Source organism: Festucalex cinctus, chromosome 7 (genome assembly GCF_051991245.1).
Source record: "Festucalex cinctus isolate MCC-2025b chromosome 7, RoL_Fcin_1.0, whole genome shotgun sequence".
Classification (NCBI taxonomy): domain Eukaryota; kingdom Metazoa; phylum Chordata; class Actinopteri; order Syngnathiformes; family Syngnathidae; genus Festucalex; species Festucalex cinctus.
In genome coordinates, this window is record NC_135417.1 from 17,212,143 (window position 1) to 17,218,142 (window position 6,000).

General features: G+C 39.4%; 1 protein-coding gene across 6 annotated transcripts in view; it reads right to left on the bottom strand.

Annotated features, from left to right (window-relative positions):
• The window catches only part of cobl (cordon-bleu WH2 repeat protein), a 40,497-nt gene extending 38,943 nt beyond the window's left edge, over window positions 1–1,554 (bottom strand). For 4 of the 6 annotated variants that reach the window (XM_077527106.1, XM_077527107.1, XM_077527105.1 and 1 more), the window contains exons 1-2: window positions 1,482–1,554; window positions 1,129–1,248 (exon numbers count right to left, since the gene is read on the bottom strand). The gene's annotated coding sequence lies outside the window, so the exon portion shown is untranslated. Of the gene's footprint in view, window positions 1–1,128; window positions 1,249–1,466 lie in introns of all 6 variants that reach the window. The other 2 variants (XM_077527100.1, XM_077527101.1) reach the window with 2 other exon arrangements.
• Between the last annotated feature and the right edge of the window lie 4,446 nt (window positions 1,555–6,000).

A 6,000-nucleotide genomic window follows, 5' to 3' on the forward strand; every position in this document is an offset into this window, starting at 1 on the left:
GGAAAAAAAAAAAAAAAAAAAAAAGTGAAAAATATCTCTGTCAAAATGACTACCGTTACTAACATTAGCTCTGAAAATAACATGGGTCTATCACTGTCTACCACTTTTTCTTCTTTGGTGCACAAGCACAAAAGTTAGGTGCACCCAAATTTTCTACTGCATTCGAAAGCACAGCTCTGTAAGGTATAATCATGATTTAGTTCATGTTTAAGACTGTCAGTAATTTCTCATTAACAAAAAAAAAATAAAAAATTGCACTTCCCAGTTTCCACATCCGTTTAGACTGATATTTTGCTTTTTCTTTGGGAAAATGGTATTCTGTTTTTTTTTTTTTTTTTTTTTTTTTGGGGGGGGGGGGGGGGGGGGGCTTAGTTTTAACTGAACCCAAACATCACCGGCCACCTTCCACGTCCCAAGCGATATTCATACATTTGCTGGTATAAACAATTTGTGATTGTCTGACATCATGAGTTAAAATAAATACATAAATCACATGGCTAGAAAAATGAATCAATTGAATCAATTTCATAAGCGTGCTTACTTAATGAGTTGGGTCAAAACATCAACAACCGTTGAGGCAGCGGCCAGAGGCAATCAGTTCAATCATTATTCAAAACAATAAAAACAGTAATTGCGTTGCTGATGCTCCACTCACTGGCACACATAAAATGGTGTTTCCCTTTCTCTTCACAACCAACAGAAGCCGCAATTAAACTATGTTTGGCTCACTCAGAGGTTGTTGTGGGGTGGGGGTGTTTATCATGCTGCCTGGAATTCTCTGCTGTCAGGAAACTGGCTTCAAAAGGTTACCAGCACAATACAGTACTGTCATGTAATTCCATAGCACTGCTGTACTACTTCTATAAAGTGGTAGGCCTACCCCCAAAAATTTGCAGTATATATTTAAGCCAGAATGGCGAGTTTCTTTGGATGCAATTGAAAAGGAAGCGCAATCAAAACGCACGCAACACCTGTCACTGGATTGTGCGGTTAATTCATATTGAACAAATGAAAAAGCATAACTTTAACCTGTAATTTACAGCTGAACTCGTTAACTCCAACCGCAACAGGACAAGCAGTGCTAGATTTGATCGAGCCCGTCAAGAAAATGACTTTTGAATGACTTACCCGGCCGTCGATTCGGTAATTGCGTTGAAATCCAACTTGAGGAGAAGGTTGCGGCGCTTAAGAAGGGTCCAAAGCTCCGCTACTTAACCCAACCTTGCTGGATATCCACCATACTTGCACCTAGGGGTTAGCATAGCCATATTAAACTATTTGCTTCCAATAAAAATAACGACGTATTTAACAACTGTGGCATATTCTAACGTCGCGTCAACAAGTGGGTGAGCAAATATGACGGTACTCGCGCACAAACAAAGCAAAGTCTATTTAAGGCTAACTACGTCACCATAGTCGAATAATGACGTTTGTTTTTTAATTAATTTATTTCACAGAAGACGCACTCATATGCTCATTACCCTTTTCCGTACGTTTCTCTCTTCTGTCAAATCCACTTGATTTAATCTGAACGCTCCCCCAGTTCATTCAAGATGAACTATACGCAGGCTTGAAGTTATATACTTCCGGTTTGGGGTTTCGAAATAAAAGTATGGTTCGTCCATTACGTCTTCTATACGTTTGTATTTTAGTTTTGTTCAGCAGAATAAGTTATACACCATTATGAAAAGTAACCTAGTTTATTAAATTAACGGTCATGCCACTATTGTCACTGATATAATACTGCATAATGAAATGTATTCTCTGTTCACTTTTATTTTTAAACAAGTGTCCGTTTTGCACCAACTCTTCAAAACTAACTTGATGCAACTGTCCCCAATCCTGCCTTCGTCAGCAGATAGCAGGTCAATCATCCTCACTCGGCATTCACTTCGCGCTTGGTGGAGTTTGACAGCACCGGTTCGTCCATCAGGGGTGGAGCACCAAATTTTGGGGCACCTACAATGACCTGCTGCGCGCATGCACGCACCCATGGACGCACACGAACACAAATAAACATTCTGTCTATCCTTTGGTTTATTGGTTTTGAACATATAACCATAAACACATTACAAGTGTGGAAAAGTTTAACTAAAAATAAAAAGTAAGAAAGGGAAAACATGTTCAAGGAGTAGGAAGAAGTACACATACTTATCTAGTCCTACTCCTATCATATTTATATACTAACCAGTTGTTCCTATTCAGTAATATACAAATAAAATTAAAACAATGGAAGATAAAAAAGAAACATGCCTATCCTAAGTACACAAATAATAAAGAACAGAGAGAAAGAAAGCAAAGCAAAGCACCACATACAACACAACAAATTCCCAGAACATTGCCCATACATGAGTACACACACATAGCCTATATACACAGAAATGTACACATACAGTACAGGCCCACACAAATGTATTTACATTTATACCCGATTTACATATTTTTGTTACATTATCTTATTTAACCTCTTTTTAAATATAGAAATTGGTTCACATTTTTTCCAGTTCAGTTTCATAATTTTTCCACAAATTACTCCCTTCTTTATGTTTGTTCTTGTCATTGATTTTTTTTAAAAGTCACTTGTCATCTTAACCCAGAGCAACAGCCCTCTTTGATTTCGAATAACTTCTGAATATTGTAGCAAAGTTGGTTATTGACTTATTGTATAATTTGTACATTATTTGAGCTGCTTTAAATTCGACAAGATCATAGAATTTAAGAGTATTTAATTTAATAAATAACAGATTTATTGGTTCTATATAATGTGAGTGACTATTATTATATGACTATTATTATATGAAACTATTCATATAGCTCTTTTTTTCTAGTTTAAAAACAAATTGTGTGTTAGTTTGTACGTATTCCCCCATATTTCAACACAATAAATCAGGCATGGCAGTAATAATGTACAATATAATGTTGTAGCGATAATTGGGTCGTCTTTTGGACGAATTAATAATCTGGACGTTACAGAGGTAAATTATATTTACCTCGATAACCTCTAGGGGCACCACGTTGGTTTTGCTTTGGGTTAACAGGAGCAAACAACGACCAAAATCCTTCCTTCATCAGTCATTTATAGTCTAAAGTCGCCACACTCGATATTCAGTGGTTCGTTGTACTAACAAAAGAATAATAATCCACTCGGAAACACAGATGACTTAGGCGGAATAGAATTAATAAAACATACATTTATTCACGATTGCTACACTCCAGAATCAAAACACTGCCTATCTAACTATTCTACCGTCAGAAGAGAAATAAAATAAAGCGAATGAAAATAAGGAAGGAATGCGAATGAATAAGGAAACAAGGGAAAAGAGAAATTTGACCTGCCAGATTTGTGATATGTTTCAAACGTAAGTGGCACACAACGGATACGCCGAGTTTGAAATCAAACGCACACATGAGAATCGTTTGCGTCGAAACGAGCAAAAGTCTTGTCTTGTGAAAAATAGTCAATGTTCGTTCCAAAAGGAAAGAAAATCAAAAAAAAAAAAGGGGGGGGGGGGGGGGGGGGTTATTCCACAGGTGAGCGAGGAAGCCGCTCGGGGGCTGACGTAGTTGCGCGGCTCGTCCCTTGATTGGTCGGCGACTCGGCGAGGTTGATTCTCCGGCGAGGTTGGTTCTGCCGGACAGCTGTCCGACTCCAGGTGTTGGAGCTCGGTCCGCTACGCGCCTGCGTACGGGGAAGGCCAGCCGTTGGAGGTGAGCTGGCACCGCGGCGGGGCGCCACCGACTACCAGGTGAGGCTTAGGTGCACAACCTCGAGTCCGGCGGTACGTTGCAAGTGTACCCCGGGGCCACGGAGTTCGCCGCTGGCGGGCAATCACCGATGGTGAAGAAAAAAACAAGAAAAAAAGGAGTAAAAGAGTCTTTGGGGTCAGCGTTGCAGTTTGCACCTGCTTTGGCGTGGCGTGGAGCGAGTGTCTGCTCTCGGCAACGGTTGCTGCCAGAAAAAAAAAAAGGCCACGTGGTTGGCAAGTTTCTTGGAACAAAGAGCTGGAGCAGGCTGGGAAACTTGCAGGTAGTTAGCCTGAGGATGATGATGTTGGAAGAGGAAGAGGCAAGAGAGAGAGCGAGGGGGTCCCCTCGTCTTTTTAAAGTCTATGGGCGGGGCTTCAGTAGGTGGTGGCACACCCTTCTGTTCGCTCGCGCAGACTTTAAAAAAAAATTATTAAAGGGATTAATAATTTGGCATTAAATTTGGTCAGTCTGGCAAATCAGTTTTCCCACACAACCCGTTTAACACACATCGTAATTAATACATCATAAACTAACTTGTGAGGTAACTTCTACTTGTCTAATCTGACTGAACTAAAAGATATTGATTATCTTTCATTCTTTATGGAGTACAAATGAAATAGGATGTTCATACACACAAAGACATAACATGAATCATTCGTAGTTCAGTTATCTGTCAAGAATTATCATGGTATAAATGTGTAAAATGCGGTTACTTATGTGAAATGTCACTAAGGATAGTTCCAAATTTCACCATTTGACGGTGCTGTTGCTCCATCTAGACGTTCCCCTGGAAGGGCGAGACGCCAGAATATCCTTTGTGATTGATAAGAGGTCATGAACTTTCCTTTGATCAGTCGTTTGTGTATTCCAAATCATTGGAGCCATTTGTTCGGGCTCCGGGAAGACGGGCTTGAATACACTCCTTCCGCAGACGCATAAATTCCTTTGTCACCTGGTCAGCGGCTTCAAAAGAGCTTTGTTGGTGGTTGGGTGACCACCTGCAGAGCTAACCAAGCTTAGATCCTGTCTGGGCAGTGGAATATTTATGCAACTGCAGAGAATTTGCTTTAGAAGAAGCAAACTTAAAAAAATTAGAGAGTAGACTGGGCCATAGGCAATAGTTGTTACAATGTAAACAATTATACACTTTTCTCATTGAGGCATTTCCATATTTTCTATGTTTCTCTCGTTTAATTAAACATTGCCAATGCCCAAATCTTCATAAATTTTATAAAATACATACATTACTGTAAAATAAAAATAAAAAATTGCACACAAAAAAAAGTCAGCGAAACAGCGAGGCCACGAAAAGTGAAGCTACCAGTGGCCATCTTACGTTGCCACTCATAAGCACACTTAACTTGAATACATGATTTATCTGTGGTATTTTCACATTATTTTCTGCTTATTGACCATTCCGAAATGACATCACAAGTCAAAATGTCGGTCTTGTGCTGAGTTTGAAGTCAGATTTATCCCACTGTGAGTGTCCCAGTTCCGCCCCAAAAGCGTATCAGGCAAATGTAAACAATAAAGATGGCCGATTCCAATAAAGTTTGTTGTTCTGGTAAACGCAGTCATTTCAAATCACGTTCCTACTTGAAAGTGTTTGAGCCAAAAGTAAACAATCAAAATTGCAGATACATTGTTTTTTGTTTTATAGTTTTATACTCGAGTAAATTGTGTTTTACCATTCACGGTCTGTGAGTGAAGTTACACTGAAGACAGTCGGCGGGTCCTTTTTTTCCCTCCGAATTTGCAAGTGGGACTTCCGAGTTCATGGGGGCGCTCCCGTACACACTTCCTGGTATGAAGTCCTAAAAGTCTGACTTCCCACTTTCCTTGAATGCAGCATGAATCGTGCCTGAGACGCATTGTGATGTCATTTAGTCGACAGCAAATTTTAAAATGGCCGCCCCCTGAGGTGGATAAAAATGTGTGGCTTTTGCTGCTTAAATCATATTCCACAAACGCAATATAAAACAGAACACCATATTTAGACTCATGGGGCACATATAGCAAGCAACATATCATTGCAAAGTTTATTTGTTTGTTTGTTTGTTTTACCTTTTCCTTTAAAGTAGCACTAAGGAACTTTTCAACCTTAATAAAATATCTTCAAAAATGATGAAACATCGACTTAAAACTAGTTGAATAGTACTTTTACCATGCCCTGAGGGGGTCTGTATCATTTTTACTGGCACTAAACAACTTTGATGGTAGGAATCCTGCCACATAAAAAACTACAAATGT